This window comes from Mirounga leonina, unplaced genomic scaffold (genome assembly GCF_011800145.1).
Source record: "Mirounga leonina isolate KUSES-001 unplaced genomic scaffold, KU_Mleo_1.0 Mir_224, whole genome shotgun sequence".
Classification (NCBI taxonomy): Eukaryota; Metazoa; Chordata; class Mammalia; order Carnivora; family Phocidae; genus Mirounga; species Mirounga leonina.
In genome coordinates this window covers 12845797-12863977 of record NW_023270615.1, presented here as the reverse complement: position 1 = coordinate 12863977, position 18181 = coordinate 12845797, and the positions used below count along the sequence as shown (strand labels likewise).

The 18181-nt window shown below is 40.6% G+C and overlaps 1 long non-coding RNA gene across 1 annotated transcript in view; it reads left to right on the top strand.

Annotated features, from left to right (window-relative positions):
- The first annotated feature begins 9950 nt into the window (after positions 1-9950).
- The window catches only part of LOC118026335, a 69936-nt gene continuing 61705 nt past the window's right edge, over positions 9951-18181 (top strand). Inside the window, exon 1 of the long non-coding RNA XR_004683533.1 lies at positions 9951-10608. This is a non-coding gene — a long non-coding RNA (uncharacterized LOC118026335). The remainder of the gene's footprint in view (positions 10609-18181) is intronic.

The window sequence follows — 18181 nt, the reverse complement described above, 5'->3', positions numbered from 1 at the left end:
GGGGTTGGTGTCTGAGTGGACAACACTGCCTGTCTTATGGGTTGATGCCATTTGTTTTTTGTTTATGTAACAGTAAAATTCTGAAGACTTTTCCTCCTATTTTAATGTAGACAGCTGCCAACACAAGCCTGTTAAACTCCAGGAAATAAGTCATTATACATCAATGTGGTTTTAAAAAAAGTAGGGGTACAATGGGCTCAACGTGAGTCAGCATATGGGAATATTGCTTAGGGGGAAAATGTGATTCTGGAACTTGAAAACAGGAACCTAGCATGAGGTTCTTTTTCCTGTATTCATCATTTTAACCATGTATTTTTAGAACGCCAACTACATGCCAGGTAATGTGTTATATGCTGGCAATGCACAGATACAACAGTCCGTTCTCCGGGGGCTTAGGATCTAGCAACTTCTCTGTGGGCCACATCTAGTCTCTTGCGTTCCCGTTTCTTTCAGCTTTCAAGAATTCTGAAAGGAGAAATAAAAACTTGAGATAAATGAAAAAGAAATCGATGAATGAGTCTGAAAGTGATTTAATTACCAATTAGAGCAGAGATAGAAAAGGCATAGCCTCAGTTCATCTCCTGTCACACATAGTGAGGAGGTCTTTGCAGTGAGAGAGATGGTATGAAGATAGATGTGAAGGCCTTCCCTTCTTGACCTTAAAATAATGAAAATATGTGCCTGTGTACTATGTATATGTGTTATGTGTGTACGTCTATATATTTGTGTCCCCCCCAATTCATATGTTGAAATCTTGACCCCCAGTATCTCAGAATGTTACTATATTTATAGGACCTGTAAAAAGGTAATTAAGTTAAATGAGGTCACTGGGCTGGGCCCTAATCCAATAGGATTGGTGTTGTTATTTTTTTTTTTTTAAGATTTTATTTATTTATTTGAGAGAGAGAATGAGATAGAGAGAGCATGAGAGGGGGGAGGGTCAGAGGGAGAAGCAGGCTCCCCGCCGAGTAGGGAGCCCGATGCGGGACTCGATCCAGGGACTCCGGGATCATGACCTGAGCGGAAGGCAGTCGCTTAACCAACTGAGCCACCCAGGCGCCCAGGATTGGTGTTGTTATTAAAAAAGGAAATTAGAGTACAGGCAGGCCCAGAAGGAAGACCATGTGAAGACACAGGGAGAATAGACAAGCCAAAAAGAAGCCTCAGAAGAAATTCACCCTGTTGACATTTTGATCTCAGTCAGCTTTCTAGCCACCAGGACTGTGAGGAAATGTAGTTCTATTGTTTAAGCAACCCTCACCCCCACCCCCACTCCCATGGTGCTTTGTGAGGGCAGCCTTAGTGAAATACTACAAATACACATACATAATTAGAAGGCCCCACCCCTAAAGATGTTAAGAACTCAAAAGCTGCACATATATATTAAGGCAAGTTTAGAAAGAAATACTCTCAGGTGCTGGGTCAAGGGCTTGCTAAGCTCAGTGGTCAGATGAGAAATAATGCTGGCTGGATACTCTAGCTACATGGATGCTAAGTGCTTTATATGTCTTTACTAGTTAATTCACTCAGTGAACACTTTATAAGTTCCTGCTATGTACCAGGCATTGAACTGGGTACAGGAAATACAAGAATGATTGGTACAAGAATCTGTCCTCAAGGAACTGGTTATGGATGACCATTGCTAGTGTGAGAAGTCTTAGGACAAATACATGAACAGGGCACCTAACCTAGGAAGCTTGTTGTCCCAGCTCTGAATTCCCACAGCCACTGGACTACACGTGGTCTTTTCCTTACTTCTCCTATTTTAAAGTCTTCTTTCTTATTGACCTTCTCCAGTCTCTTCTTGTTTTTGTTTGTTTATTTGGTTTTTGGGTTTTGGCTTTTGTTTTGTTTGGGTTTTTTTTTTCCCCCCCTAAATGATTAAGTAATGGATATCAACACAGGATTTGTAGTAGTTCACTTAGGCTCCCAGGAAATCATTCAGAGAAGATGATGCAGTAAATCAAACTTCATGTTAACTCTGACCCTGGAGTGTTATCATCTGACTCAATTCCAGAAGAGAGAACAACCTCCTGTGACTTCTTCCCCCATCTTTCAGACCATAAATAGGTGCTGGGGCCCTGCCAAGCTGGGTCACTGTGGCTCATAAGGGACTGTCAGTTCCTCACAAACATTACACAGCTACAAAATTACTATGCCGCCCAAAGTGACTCGTAAAATTGGCCCCTCTTAAAAAGAGAATTTTAGAAATGTCACCTCCAGACTATCATTCTAATGCAACTAAGCTCTCCTCTCAGCTGACTGCCTGGAAGAGTCCTCAGAGGAACAAATGGGAAACCTAGCACTTTGATCTGCCCAGGGCAAGTATTAGGATGCAGCAAGAGTAGAACTTTTAGGGGATATTTTAAATCTAGGATAGTGATAAAATATAAATGATGTTTGATATCTACTTGTATTTACAAAGAAACAGACCAAGAGTGTGTGTGTGCACGTGTGAGTCTGAGTGCTTATGAAGAGAGAGCGAGAGATTGAGAGACAGAGACTCTCATTGGCTGAGACCCACCCACAGGGTGGAGACACATCTGCTTTATTTAAAGTCTCCTGATTGTAAATGTTAATCACATCTGCAAAATACCTTCTTAGCAATGTTTAGGCTAGTGTTTGACCAAACAACTGGGCACCATAACCAGCCAAGTCGACACATAAAATTTACCATTACACTACTTTAAACAGAAAGAGGTAATCTAAGTTCTTCATCATGTTATTGAATAAGAATATCAATGAAAGTAACTAGCAGTCACACAGAAAAAATCTCTAAACCTCTTATTTATCTCTCTTTGGATGCTTTCAGTCTTGGAGTTTAGAGCCATTGCTTCCCAAGTCAAACAAGTCCGTCTTCGGATGACCCTTATAGTTGACAAATTTTTGCTTGACTTCATTGAGTCCTAATCCCTGTCTGTGTAACTCGTGCTTTAAATGCTGTTCTACCTTCTGGAACATCATGGAAGCAGATTGAAGACCAATTTGCCTTAAATGTCCAAAATATATTGTATAGGGTATTCATTTTGTGTGGTGCTCAGCATGGGGGTGAGGGATAGAGAAGTTTCTGTGCTCAAATAAGTTTGGAAACACTGCTTACAAGCTCTTCCTTTAGAAGATTTATCATGGCTCATATTAAAGGCTTCTGCAGCAAAGAAACCAGCTAAGCTGAACTTTAACCTAGCATTTCCCAGACATCTGACCTTGGAAAATCTTCTTTTTCTTTTCACTACCATCCTATAGAAGGTAAATTGAAAGGTTCTGCAAGGGTCTCTGACATTATCAATGTTAGCCTTTCATTTAGGTGCTCTGTCCCCCGGTCGCTCTGCACCACAGTTGTATCAGTCCTTAGGGGCTTAAAATAATAGCCATTCATTATTTCTCCCAAGCCTGCAGATCGCTGGGTGATTCTGCTGATCTGGCTTGGTATTGACTGATCTTAGCTGGGCTTATTTATGCATCTGCAGTGATGAGTAAGGTGGAGGCTAGCTGGTCTAGCCTAGCCTTGCCTGGAATGACTTGGTTTTATTCCATGTGCCTCTCTTATCATTCCAGCAGACTAGCAATCTAGGACGTTCTCCTTGCAGTGGCAGAGATTGAAGAGAAGAAGTGGAAACACGTAAGCAAACACTTTTCCAAGTCTCTGCTTACATCAAATTTGCTAAAATTCTGTTGGTCAAAGAGTGACACTTGGGGTGATCTCAGAGTGGCAGGGTACTGCAAAGTTATAGGGCAAAGGGCAAGTATATTGGCAGCCATTAATTGAGGCCATGCAACGGTCAAATGCAAATCTGAGAAAGGGGGTCAAGATAACAGTATCAGGGCGCCTGGGTGGCTCAGTTGGTTAAGCGACTGCCTTCGGCTCAGGTCATGATCCTGGAGTCCCGGGATTGAGTCCCGCATCAGGCTCCCTGCTCAGCAGGGAGTCTGCTTCTCCCTCTGACCCTCCCTCCTCTCATGTGCTCTCTCTATCTCATTCTCTCTCTCAAATAAATAAATAAAAAAAAATCTTTAAAAAAGATAACAGTATCAGATCGCTGACAGCAGGGTGGAGGGTGTGTAGTAACATCACGATTCCTCAGAGCCCACCCCTCCAAGATGCTCAAGGTGGGCTTAGGTGCCCATAGTCTCAGAAGCTTCCCAGGTAATACAGATGATGAGCCAGGGTTGAAAACCACCAGTCTAGACGCCACCCCCCCCTTTTTTTTTAACAATATCAATTATGTGCTTACAATGATAAATTTCACAAGGGATATAGAAAGAATTTTAAGTTGAAGACATTGGTGCTTCTTGCCACTGAGCTTCCAGTCTCAGGCAAATAAGACTGGTGTATGATTAGTTATATGGCAGCAGCTCAGCATTCAATCCCACTGCTACCATGACTCTTCCCTGGCCTCAAATACATCCTGGCTCTTGGATTCCTGCAATTAGATCATTTTCTTAAACTGTATCTGATATATTTTATTCTGTGTGTGCCACACCCTCAGTCAGGGGGCAGCCGAGGGAAAGGGACTGAGCCAAGGGTAGTGCAAATTTAGCCGGACTTAAAAGGGGCTATAAATATATGATTTTTTCCCGGAAGACCAAGGACGCCAGGGTGGTCAACAGGGAGTTACTGTTGTAAGGCATTTGACGTGTTAAAAAGAAAACAAAACATATTTTCCCCAAAGGTATTTATATATTGTTATGAATAGTAACATAGAGGTATTACTGAAGTCATCATATCCAATTATTTGTGTGTATATATGTATTTATATATAATCTCAGTCAAGAGATAATGAATATACAACTAATATCTTGTTGAAGTTCGTATAATTTTTAAAATTCTACAGGTGGGAACTGTATTAGTCTGCTCAGGCGGCCATAACAAAATACCCCAGACTGGCTTAAACAACACACATTTATTTTCTCACAGTTCTGGAAGCTGAAAGTCCTTGGCCATAGGGTTGGTTTCTGATAAAGGCCTTCTTTCTGGTTTGCAGATGGCTGCCTTCTTGCTGTGTCCTCACATAGTCTCTTCTGTGTGTGTGTGTTTGCAGAGGAAGAGAGAACAGCTCTCGTGACTCTTCCTCTTTTTATAAGCACATCAGGCCCATCAGATCAGGACCCCACCATTATGACCTCATTTAACCTTATTTACATGCCTAACAGCTCTATCTCCAAATACAGTCATGTGGGGAGTTTAGGCTTCACTATATGAATGTTGGAGAAACACAGTTCAGTTTATAACAGGAACCATTGTGTTAGACTTTTGCTGAAAATAAAAAAATGCCCTCACTCCTTACTGCCATGTGAGATCTCTTTCCAGACATAACGGGGCCTCAGAAGCTTCCCTACAGTCCATTTTTGGATTGTAGCCATTCTAGGTAGCACCAAAGATCCCGTGGCTTCCCTACTTCATGTGGTCCAACTAGATTATATAAAGCAATGGGGCCCCAAATATGTGAATTGTATACTTACTTTAAAATCAAATGATAAGTTTATGTATAGATTTTACATCCTAGAGTATTTCAATATGAGTTTAAATAATCAAATAATCTAGGGCCCCTGGGTGGCTCAGTCGTTAAGTGTCTGCCTTCGGCTCAGGTCATCATCCCAGGGTCCTGGGATCGAGCCCCACTTCGGGCTCCCTGCTCGGCAAGAAGCCTGCTTCTCCCTCTCCCACTCCCCCTGCTTGTGTTCCCTCTCTCGCTACATCTCTCCCTGTCAAATAAATAAATAAAACCTTTAAAATAAATAAATCAAATAATCTTATTCTTACCTTGATCTATGTTGCAAATTAAAAAAAAAAAACAAGCAAAAATAATGAATACACTGCTGTACAAACCTATATTTTACATCTTTATCAGTAAGGGCACGGGTGATTAATATCTGAACTGCAATGCCTTCATGTCTCAGTATAGATACTAGAATATTTAGTCTCCTAATCTGCATATGTGCTTCACTAGAAGTTAAGAAGGCAAATGTTAATGACATAGAGGTTAACAGGGAGGGTTCTAAAGCAAGAGTCAGTAAACTATGGCGCATAAGCCAAATTGTGCATGCTGCCCATTTTTATAAATAAAGTTTTATTGGAACGCAGCCATGCCTCTTTGCTGACACAGCATCCATGGCTGCTTTCAGGCTACAATACCACAGTTGAGTAGAAAATGGCCTACAGAGCCTAAAATATTCACCATCCAGCCCTTTACAGAAAAAGAAGTTTGCTGACCCTCAATCTAAAGTAAAGATCCTTGAGATCAAATTCCTAACTCTGCAGGTTCTACCTGTGTGACCTCAGGCAAGTTATCTAGCCCCTCTGTGCCTTAAGTTCCTCATTGTAAAATGAAGATAATAACATTACCTGGATCAAAGGGGTGTTAAGAGCAATAAATGAGCATATAAACATCTCAGCGTAGGGTCTGGACTAAAGGAAACACTCACACTGTAGTTGTTAACTGAATAATCCACAACAAACTAAATTCATAATGAAGAAGTTAAACTAAGAGCAATTAATAATTAAAAAGGAAAATTAAAAGTAATTAAAAAACCTGACCAACTCAAATCTATAGTGGTGAGGCTCCTCCCTAAATATCCTTTCTAAAAATTTACAAGAATTCTCTTTCTATGTGGGGCATGCCCAGTAGGAGCTTTTGAACATTGGCAGGCATTGCTGGGCACTAAGCCACATTAGGAGAATATAGAATAAATCCTTAGTAAACTCTGATGATATACTAAGTTTAGTTTACTAATAACACATTGAATAACCCTTAACAATTCACTTAGTAATTTACTGGTAAATAGTCTCTAGCCATTCATAAAAATAGAAGGCAGTGGAATTAAATTGTGTTTGTGGTTCTGTTCACAGCCTACCAGATAGATCATCCTTTGCAACTGTTCACCCTGACTCTTCCCTGACTGGATGCATAGCCATCTGGTTCCTGGAGTAAATGAAACCAAGCCATGGATCCCATCCCTAGTAATTTTGCCAGTTTGACTTTGTCCTATGGCTAGAGGATGTGGGGGTATGACATGTGGTTGGGTAAGAATAAATACCTTAGCCCCACTGGAAAATATATCCCAGTGATGAGTGGTAGGTAGGTAGCATCATATTTTGTTTAAAAAGTTTAAAATCTACGAGATAAAGGTGTAGCGGAGGTTGCTCCCTAGTCTACCCTGGGGGTTATGTGAGGTTGTTGGCCATTCTTTCCACGAGGAGTTAGTTTTGCAGTTGTATAGTTAACACCAAGAATAGCAGTTCTAAAGAATAAACGATGTTTAATTAAGAGGAGGAAGTGTGAATAGAAAGTCTCTTATCTAATCTGTTGGTTGTTTGGATCCTTATGACTGTCAGAAGTCTCTTCACAAAACTTCTAAATGAAGTAGAAATAATGATGAACCTGTGAGCAGGACTAGAAAAAAACCATTGAGAATGGTGACCGAGTGGCGTGGCAAGGTACATTCACCACAGTGAACTCTAATCATAGGTTCTTTTTCAGATATGCTGTCGATTTAAAAAATTGCGATGGATATTTCCTGACATAACGTTCAACACTAAATATCTGGTCCTTTCTTTCTTCTCATGCTTGGTTGGAAACCTCTCTGATCAGTGAGAATTTCAGCCATGCCTCTTCTCTCACTTCCTCTCCTGTGTCTCTATTTCTTCAAGATCTGCCACTGCCTGGAGGTCTCCCTCCTGTGTTCTCCACCTTCCCCCATTGCTTTAATCATTTTTCATTTCTGTTCCTGAAGACTCCTTGCAAACCCAGCCTAACTTGGATCAGGTGAATTTGAGCTGACCATACCCCTCCTTTTTTCCCCAGGTCAGAAATCACTAGATAATGTGTTATGGAAAAGGAAGAAGGCCATTAAGGAATATATGTGTGAATTTACAGTTCTTACTTCATTTTTAAAACAACCTGTTTCCTGATTATAGAATACTTGTCCATTTTAGGAAATTTAGCAAAATAAAGAATACTAATGAAGGAAAAGATAATCACCCATAATCCTACCACATGGGGTAAACACTTAATACTTTGCTGTGTTTCTTTCCTGTCTTCATCTGTAGTTTATATTTATAGAGTCCTTACTATGTACTAGATACTTGCTAAACATTTTATGTATTTTATTTCATTTACTCTTCACAACAACCCTATGAAGTATGATTTATATTGTTCTCATGCTAAAGATGAGGAAATAGGGCCCAGAGAATGAAATTACTTGACCAGGTAAATGAGGAAGAAAACAAGCTGATAGCAGCCCATGATATTAATGCTATGCTATTCTAGTTACCATTCCGCTCTGTTGATGTTAGATTTCATTATTTAAATTGAATTTATTGGGGCGCCTGGGTGGTTCAGTCAGTTAAGCATCCCACTCTTGATTTCGGCTCAGGTCGTGATCTCAGGGTGGTGAGATCAAGGCCCCCCATCAGGCTCTGCACTGAGCGTGGAGCCTGCTTAAGATTCTTTCTCTCTCCCTCTACCCCTCCCCAACCCCACTCACGTGTGCTCTCTTTCTCTAAAAAAAAAAAAAGAATTTATTAGTGATCAAAGGATGGACTTTAAAAACCTGGTGAGTTGTTATCTTGGAAAAAGTAATTAAATGTGTATTAATGATGGTTCAAAATACAATTCAGTTTCTTTTTTTAATTAATTAATTAATTTATTTATTTATTATGTTCAGTTAACCAACATATAGTACATCATTAGTTTTTGATGTGGTGTTCAACGATTCATTAGTTGTGTATCATCACAACACGTGCTCTCCTTAATGCTCATCACCTGGTTACCCCATCCCCCCACTCACCTCCCTTCTGTAACCCTCAGTTTGTTTCCCAGAGTCCAGAGTTTCTCATGGTTTGTCTCCATCTCTGATTTCTTCCCATTGAGTGGAGGGAAAACTGAATGGGAAGAAATCAGAGAGGGAGACATACATTTTAATTTCTTAATGGAGTACCATTTTGCTTTCTATAAAATGGCGTAGGGAATATTACCCACACAAAATGCTGTAAACTGAACTCCCTTCTTGTCATTTTCCTTGTTTCTCACAGTTCTGAATGAACTGATGAATTTATCCGGTAAGAAAAGAAAGAAAGGAACTCATCTCCTTAACCCACAAAGGATTCACACTCAACTTCTCTACTCACTCCCTCTGCCACTCTGGCAGAGCGACCAGCACCATGAATACCAGATTCATTGCTTTCTCTCTCATTTTGCTCTCCTGCTATTTCCCCAGTGGTGTTAATCATGAAATGGGCAGAAGTTGAAGTTCTCAGCCGACTTAGCAACACCTGACAGAATTATGATTTCCTTAATTATAGAGGGTGGACTCAATGCATATAAAATTTTGCTGTTCTTTTGTATTTTATCAGTATATAATGTGCATTTTTCTTCTATCAGTGACTTATGTCCTCTGAAATAATAGTCTACCAGAGTATAATTAGAAGTTCTACCTCATCTCCATTTAAAGATATTTGTATGGAAAATGTTATCGGAAATCATTATATGTGTGTAAATTTATAATCTGCTTTTCCTCATAACGGTTGAGAGACTTACACATTTTAAAGGACTGCACAATCTTGATTCTTTAGATGTATTTATATTGTTTGTGAGCATGTCAAGTATATCTATTTTATAAATGAGCTTCAGGGGGCACTGCTGCAGAATTCCTTAAAACTACTGTCATTTGATTCCTGGATTTCTTATGAAATGTCGACAGGCACTACGGCCTATTACTAAGAAAGCAAAATAAATAAGCATCCTAAAGGGTATTTTTGCACTACCTGATTTCAAGTGCTGGATAACAAGGTTAATCTAATTAGAACAATAAGCTGTTATGCTATAACATATATGAGATATAAGATAATTCATTTCAGCCTCTTCCTTTTATGGGTGAGAAAACTGAGTTTATGGCTTGTCCAAGGTCAACAGCTGAAAGGGAAGTCTCCTGCCTGGGTACAACCAAAGCTTCTATGATAACTTAAAGTAGAAGGCATTTATTTATTCACTATTCCCCAAAGGTTTTGGATTTAGAAAAGCCTGGAAAAATGAACATTTCCCTATATCCACAGTATTTGAAATGGAGTTGCCTCCACTCTCCCACAACTTCTGCAACCAGGGGGTATACAAGACCATTTGGTGGTCAAAATTTCAAATTACTTTTAGACTTACAGAAAAATTGCAAGACTAGTACAGAGAATTTCTATATGTCCCTGTCCCAGTAGACTATTAACATTTTATATACTGTAATATAATTATCATAACCAGGAAATTAACATTGGTATAGCACCATGAACTGACTCCATTTGAACTTCACTTTGAAATTTCCAACTCCTGTCCCTTTGCTTTTGCTGTTGTTCCCAAGATCCAATTCAGGATTCCATATTGCATTTAGCTGTCATTTCTCTGTGATCTCCTGTAATCCGCAACAGTGCCTCAGTTTTTCCTTGTCTTTTGTAACCTTGACAGCCCCAAAGAATACTGATTAATTTGTTTTACTCCATGTCACTCCATTCAGGCCTGTCTGGAATCTTATGATTGGACTGAAGTCCTGCATCCCCGTCAAGAACACCACAGAAATGGTTCCTCATCCTTCTCAGTACATCAGATCACAGCATGCATGATATCTGTATGTATTATCATCGATGATGCTGGTATTGATCACCTGGTCAAGATGGCCACTACACTTTTCCACTGTAAAGTTACTATCCCAGTGACCAAGGTGGAACAATTTGAGCACCAAAATAGATAATGATACTATTAGATTATAACCCATAAAATAACATCCATGAGTTAATAGTGACATAAATAAGTAATATCTAGCTATTTGATAAAGTCAGCTCTTGTTATTCTCAGTAATTATGTTCTATAAAGTCAGTGTGTGAACCTGAATTAGCTCATACTGAACCATTGCTCCTAGGGGAAATACAGGTTTGAGTTCCTGCCAGCCTTGGGTCAAAACCTTTTTATCAGTTGATCCATACATCACCTGGTTTTATTTTAATTTCTGTTTAAAGGCTCTATTTAGTTTGTTGATTCATTAACACTGAGCTCACAGCCAACAGCACTGTAACTCCTGCCGGAATGAAGCTCATCTAACACACACATTTTCTCTGTAAGGCACATCCTACCCTCGCAGTTAAGAACACTAGACAGCATTTCAGCACCATGCTTCGGGGACATTTTAAACAGTGAAATCGCCAACAGAAAGCACAAAAATGTGAAAAATGTGGCACTAAATCAACGAATCAAAGGACACTTGTTTACGGCAGGCGAGCTGACTTAAGGAGGCAGACTGTTGCCTTGTTGGACCTCAGCGGGGAGTGTGTGTTTCAGGTGTTTCAGATTTGTCACTGCTCTGCACGTGTCCACGAGTGATCAAGAAAGTGCCATGACTATAAATTTTAGCCTGAGGGTGAATTCTCAAATTCATAATCTGTGAATAATGAGGATGGACTGTATGTGGAGGAGATGTGACAGCTCTTCTTTGCAGCAGAACTCTAGTCAATGCAAAGAATGAAGGACATAGAGAATGGCCACCCCCACAGGTAACCTCCACAGGGATCATTGTTGCAGATGGACCACCAATGGCTACTAGAACAGTGGGCAAAGCTTTGAGGACGAAAGGGATTTGCATAGTTTCAAATTATTTCCCCCAAGACCTTAATTGACTACAGGGGGAAATCTAGTAAATTTATATTCATTTCAAATTTCATATTGCATGACTTCTTAATTTTTCTAATATTACATAGCATTAGCAGATGTTGCCTGTGAATACAAATAAATAGGTGGTATGTTCTCAAATTCTTGATAAGGGGAGCTCCACATTTTTCGCTGTATTTTCATATCTGGATAATCAGTACTCAACCAAAGCTGTTAATTTATGTATAACTGGAGAAAAGTCAAGAAGCTGTCACTTCAAGGGTAGATTTGGGATATGTAAGGTTCACTGCCTGTGTGAAATCATCCCAGGTAGGGGCAAGCACTTATTCTTCAGTGTTCCCGCTGTGTCCTGTTTGGATAGACTAGAAATACTTATTTTACAGTATAGATTGATTGTGTGCCCACTTGTCTCCTAGACAGGCTGTTTCCTGAATACAGTGGCAGCCCCCTCCACCTTTATATCTCCGGAGACAAGCACAGTGTCTCACATATAGTGGGTGCTCAGTAAACAGTAACTGGAAGTAGAATGGCATGGGATGAGACAGGGTAGGATCCAAGACAAATACCTCAGTTCTGCTGGGCATCCACCATCCACATTTTTTCACAGATGAATTTTTGTTCTTGCCATGTTTTCGGACGCTAATGTTTATCTCCTGCCCATGGTAAAGACAAGCATGACCCTTGTTGTAGTAGTTAAAGGCACATGGAAATGAAGACCTTTGTAAGCCCATTTGGTTTATGGGAAGGTTTTTGTTTCACGCATCTTAGTTCAGATGTGACCTTAGGTGTATTATTCATATACCTACCTTTATCCAAATAATGGTGGTACTCTTGTCTCTAGAGGCAAAACAGATTAATGGCAGTATTAGGGATTTTATGGAGCAGCTTATCTGAAAAAGCTTTTATTCTGAAAAAATTGTCATGATTGGTTCCGAGCACTTGGATGATTTCAGGTTAAATCAAATGTATTAGGGTAGCTAACAAACATAACAGCTCCCCAATTCCAGAGACTTAATATAACGCACTTTTTCCTGCTCCTTAACAGTGCAGTTCAGTGTTCCTGGTTGGGCAGTTCTCACTCAGACAATGTTTCAAGGACTCAGGCTTATTCCCTCTCATGGGTCTACCCACCTCCAGGTCTTCAGAATCCTCTCCCCTCAGCTGTGGAGTTTTATGGCCCAGTCTAGGAGTGGTTTTCTACCCTCTTCCCACATTCTCTTGGAAGTGAATCAATCATATTTCCTCCCTTATGTGCAAGGCATGCTGGGAAATATCTAACTTAGTGTGCCCAGGAGAAAAAAAAGAGCAATTGTTCGGTAAACAACCAGCCAGTCTGCCTCACTAGCTCAGCCTGGCATCTCTCTCTCAATTCTCATGTCACTTGTTGTCCTTATTCTTCTTCAGATACTTAACACTTGGTTCATTGTATTCCTTCATTCATTATGAAACCCACTGGTACCATAATGGGCTTCTACAACATGGCAGTTGATGGAGTTTTTCAAGAAAAATCAAGTTTTTTTCCAGGACTCCACCCTGGAATTCAGTCTAGTTCAATGCTATTTAACTCTCAGAATATTTGGGAGTTTTGAAAAAATATGAGTGTGACTACCTATCTCACAGAGTAAGTACTTTCAGCTACTCACTATCTAAATTTTGCCTCAAATATTTATTTGCTGTCCATTCATTTCTTCATATTTTGCCTTTCTGTAGTCTAACTGGAAAACAAGCAGAAGCAGATATTTAAGATTTAGGGGAAAAATGTAAAGGCAAAGAACTTTCAGTTCTCTCTCTGAATTTAATTATCCTTGGAAATTTAGAAAAGATTATTAGTCTTATTAGAGAATCAGAGTGTGAGAGAGAGCACAAGCAGGGGGAGGGGCAGGGGGAGAGGGAGAAGCAGGCTACCTGCTGAGCGAGGAACCCGATGTGGAACTTGATCCCAGGATCCTGGGACCATGACTTGGGCTGAAGGCAGAAGCTTAACTGACTGAGCCATCCAGGTGTCCCAAGTATAGGTTAGTTCTACATCATTTTCCTCAACTTTAAAAAAAATGTTTTCATTATTTTCCTACTAACGTGTCTTTTTAGACTTTTTTTTTTTTTACCTAATCACTTCCTCCCACAATGACATTTTAATACTACGGGTATGCTGTGTATCTGTGAAGTCAGATAGGATTGAGGGGTTGAGGGCCACAAACCACTGTGATAGCCAAGATTTTTTTTGCTCCCCAAGAACCAGTTTCACCTGTCTGGGGTAATATCCCCACCATTGAGAATATATATTCTAAATAAAAGGGGAATGAGTTCTGAAAATAAGAAGCATTTTTTCATGATGTCTTAATTACTTATTAAATTAAAGGTAGTTTAATATCACCTGTTGTACATTTGGCATCATAATGAGACAGCATTAGGAAACTCAAAAATAATACCATTGAATGGTATTATTGAATGCCTGTAGTCTAGATAAAGCTAACAAACATGCCTCCAGCATTTTAAATGGACAGTGATGCTCATGCAAACGAATAGAGATTTAGTAAAATCTGAAAATGCAAAAATAAAATCTGGTAGAGGGCAAAGATAAGAGAAATTGAAGAGATGGAAGCTTTCTAGAGAGGCCGTTAATCTGAGTTTAAGCTTACCATAAAAAGGAAACATGAAGGAGGGCTTGTGAGGCAATAGGATGGAAGGAAAATTGTGCCAGATAAGGAAGCTGGAGGAAATCCTATTCCCTTTTCTTTTCGTAGGTGACGGTTACTACAATAACTAGGTAGCTTCTTTTTCTGATTTGTTGGAAAGGGAAAAGATTAGGCACAACTGAGTCTGCAAGGCTAGGTCATGTCCCCTACATGTCGGGGAACACGGGAAGCTTAGAGCCTACGGGCCAGCTGTCTTCTCCTCCAGCCATAGGTCTGGAAGGAATCTTCATGTGGCCCGGCTGTTCTCTTTTCTAGCTCTTCCTGCTGTTCCTCACTCCCCTGCCTCCTGTTTGTAAATCTGCAGCAAAGAGATCCCATCTGAGTTGTCAGCCTTACCTCTTAACCGCAACATCTCCCCAGACGCTCCTCTCTTTCAGTTCTGTCTCCCAATCTCCCAGCGGTCCTTGTAGGCTCCCACTTGCACACTCTTGCTTGTAACTGATATTCCATCTGGACCGCCTTCTGCGTGCATCTTTGTCTACCTTCATATTCTTCCTTTTTGTTCCCGCTTCCCGACGCTGACAGGTGGTGTGAACCTCACTTTACAGGTGCCCGGCCCTCCTCAGATCACACAGCTGGTGTGTGTGTGCCCAGGTTCCAGGTCTTCTGCCTCAGAGTCCGATGTGCTGTCAACTCCTCTCTGGCAACTTGACTGCCATGTTGTAGACCTTTAGTGAATAGTTTTTCTACTGACGAACGTACAGATAGATACCTTTTACTCTGAAGATGGGTGAATGATGGTGAATAGAACTGCCATAGTCATCTGCATTGTAAGTTTTGTATTTTATTTCCTGCTCATTTGTTGACATCTGTCAGCACCTGGAAATAAAGTTTTGAATCTCTGCTTCCCTGTCTGCAAATGTGTGAGTCTGGTGCAAGATGAGCGCTAAGTGTTGACTCCACAGTATGAATACCATACATGTTGGTTCTGTGTAGTACACCATGAGTTTTTAGGTATGTACTATAGGTAAATGACCACAGATAAATAGAGGCCAAGGGGTTCACAGGCAGTGCTGGGTGTTATGTTGCTTAAAGGTGGAATTTGGTGCACTTATTTTTGTATCCATGGGCCTAGACTGACCATGGGACATAGTTGGTGCTTAATACATGTTTATTGAAGCAAAAGAGCTATTGTTTCCCTCCTCTATATGGGGTGTCTGCCAAGTCCATAACAATTCTCCCTTCTCAGGAGAAGAGAACTGGGAACTCAGAATTGGCTCTGGCTGTTTCTTTCCTGAATTCCTGTGCCCACCCACCACCAGCCATACTTCACTGACCATAGCTGGCTAAATTCCCATCCTTTAGATTTGGAATTGAGACACTGGGGGACGGAGGGTCGGTGTCTGTGGCTAAACCCAGAGCATATAAATACAGGGGCTGCTACAGAGCCATCTTACAACTGAAGATTGGAGAAAGCTAGACTTGAAAGCTCAAAGGCTGAAGCCACAATATAGAGAAGAACAGACAGAATATGGAGAGAAATTCTGTAGGGATTTAGCCTGCCTCTAATCTTGGTTGCATTTCCCATTTGAGTCCTTGAGACACCCTTGTGTTATTCTAGTAACACAAGGGTGTCTCAAGGACTGTTAAAGTTGGTTCGGGTTGGTTTCAATTATTTGTGGCTAAAAATCTTCCACGACTATATCAAAATTTCAGATTTCTCATTTCAATGAAGGAAATCCTACTATGTGGAAAAATTAGGTAAGGAGGAGAGACCAAACTTAGTTTAAAAACTATAAACTGACCCCCCCCCAAAAAAAACTATAAACCAAAATCATCACAAATTGTATGTATTCACAATTGATTTGAGGGGCTTGTAGAATAATGCTGAGGGGCTTTGTGCATTGTTAGTTTTGAAGTAGTAAGGAATTTTTCCTTCATGGTGAAGTAGGAGCACAAAGGGAGTAAAATGGTAGACAAGAGTCAACGATAAAGCAAAGGACCAAAGAGTTAAAATAAGATTCACAAGAAACCAGAGTCATTCCTCCATGCTTCCTCAACTTCAACCCTCCTATCCAACCCATTGCCAAATCCTATCTATTTTCCCATGTAAAAATCTCTTCAGTCTGTCTCTGTCCACTCTGAGTGGCCATTAATTCTCATGAGGACTCCTGCAATGACCTTCTCTAAATGGACTGCGGGAAGCCACTTTGCCACCATTGTTTCTCCACATTGTGACTAGAGTGGTCTTCTGAAAGTGCGCAGTGTGTCTCCTCTTCCAGGTAAGATCTGCAGAGGCTTTCTTTTGCTCTGGCCCATAAAGCCCTGTAAAGCCCAGCCACTGTCCAATGTGTCCAGTCTCATCTGCTCCCACTCCTCTCCCCGACCATGCTTCTGTGTGGGCTTCTTTTCATTTCCTCGCCCCACCAAGTTTCCTCTGCTATGGGGCCTTTGCCCACATTGTTCCCTCTACTGGAACCTTCTTTTCTGCCACTTTACCCAGATTTCCTTGGCTTCTCTGACTAGACCAGTTAATCCTTGCGGAGTACTGTATGCTCATCCTTTCTACCACCTGTCCTAGGTACACAGTTTTCCTTTCCTTTTTCTCATTGTATGGTTGTCTTTCTGCTCTTTGGGGCTGTAAGCTCCACAGGGGCAGGAAATCTCTGTTTCAGACTGTTGTTTTAATCCTGGCCCCTAAGAGGATGATCAACAAATATTTAATGAATGAATTAATATGTGAAAAGGTAAAGGAAAGAAAAAGGAAGCATCCCCCCTCACAAAAAAGCAGCCTCCAATTTTCTCAATACTCTTTTTCAAAAATTGGTTTTATAATTCAGTTGTTTGTAACTCACAGTTTCTCTTAGATACCAGGCTCATGATGAACAATATTATTAATAATGCTAAAATCCCTTTACAAGTAGGGGTATACGGTTATCAGTAGATAAAATATAATTAATGTTAGTAGGACTCCTAGGGCAGTCCACAGAGGCCTGTTTTGCCCAGAGTGTCTCTGAAACAGTAGTTTTAGGTTCCCAAATCTCCTAAGCATCTTGTGTCTTAAGGGGACACAGGCAGTATGAAGGAGAAAGGACTCCATTTACTAGTGGAGCAAAGATGCTCTGAGAGCTGTGCTGTAAGGTTGGCCATTTTGGTGGTGAGCATGGGACAGGGCAGATGGGAATGGAGGGCAGCCTTGGGGACCACTCAAGGGAATAAGTTGCTCATTAGCCAGTTGGTAGGACTGGCTAGGCTAGGTCCCTTTCCCTTTCCCTTTGTGTGTGTCTCTTTGAAATTGTGTGCACTTAAGCAGAAGACACAACTTACCCTGCTGGACAAAGACCTTTCTTTGCTATAGAATACGGAAGTAGCTGTACTTTGGTGGGGCACCTGGCTGGCCTAGTCGGTAGACCATGTGACTCTTGCTCTCAGGGTTGTGAGTTCAAGCCCCATATTGGGTATGGTGCCTACTTTAAAAAAAAAAAAAAGTAGTTGTACTTTGGGCTAGAATTTCTGCATGAGCATTCTATCCTAAGAGGAAGAAAAGGAAAGGAGTTTCCGAAGGAAGAAGGATTGTTACAGAAGCCCTCAGAGAGCAGGGGAGTGAAGTAAATTTGTGGAAGTGATGCTAGATATTGATGACTGAAGAGGAAAGTCAATGGTGCTCAGGGAATGAGAAGGCAGGAAGGGAGAAAAAAGAAAACACAGACTCCTTGCCTGAGAGTAAGGGACACAAACATTCTATTTCAAGGACCAGGTTTTCTTTTTCTTTTTTTTTTGTAATTTTATTTTATTATGTTATGTTAGTCACCATACAATACATCATTAGTTTTTGATGTGGTGATTCATGATCCATTGTTTTCGTAGAACACCCAGTGCTCCATGCAGTACGTGCCCTCCTTA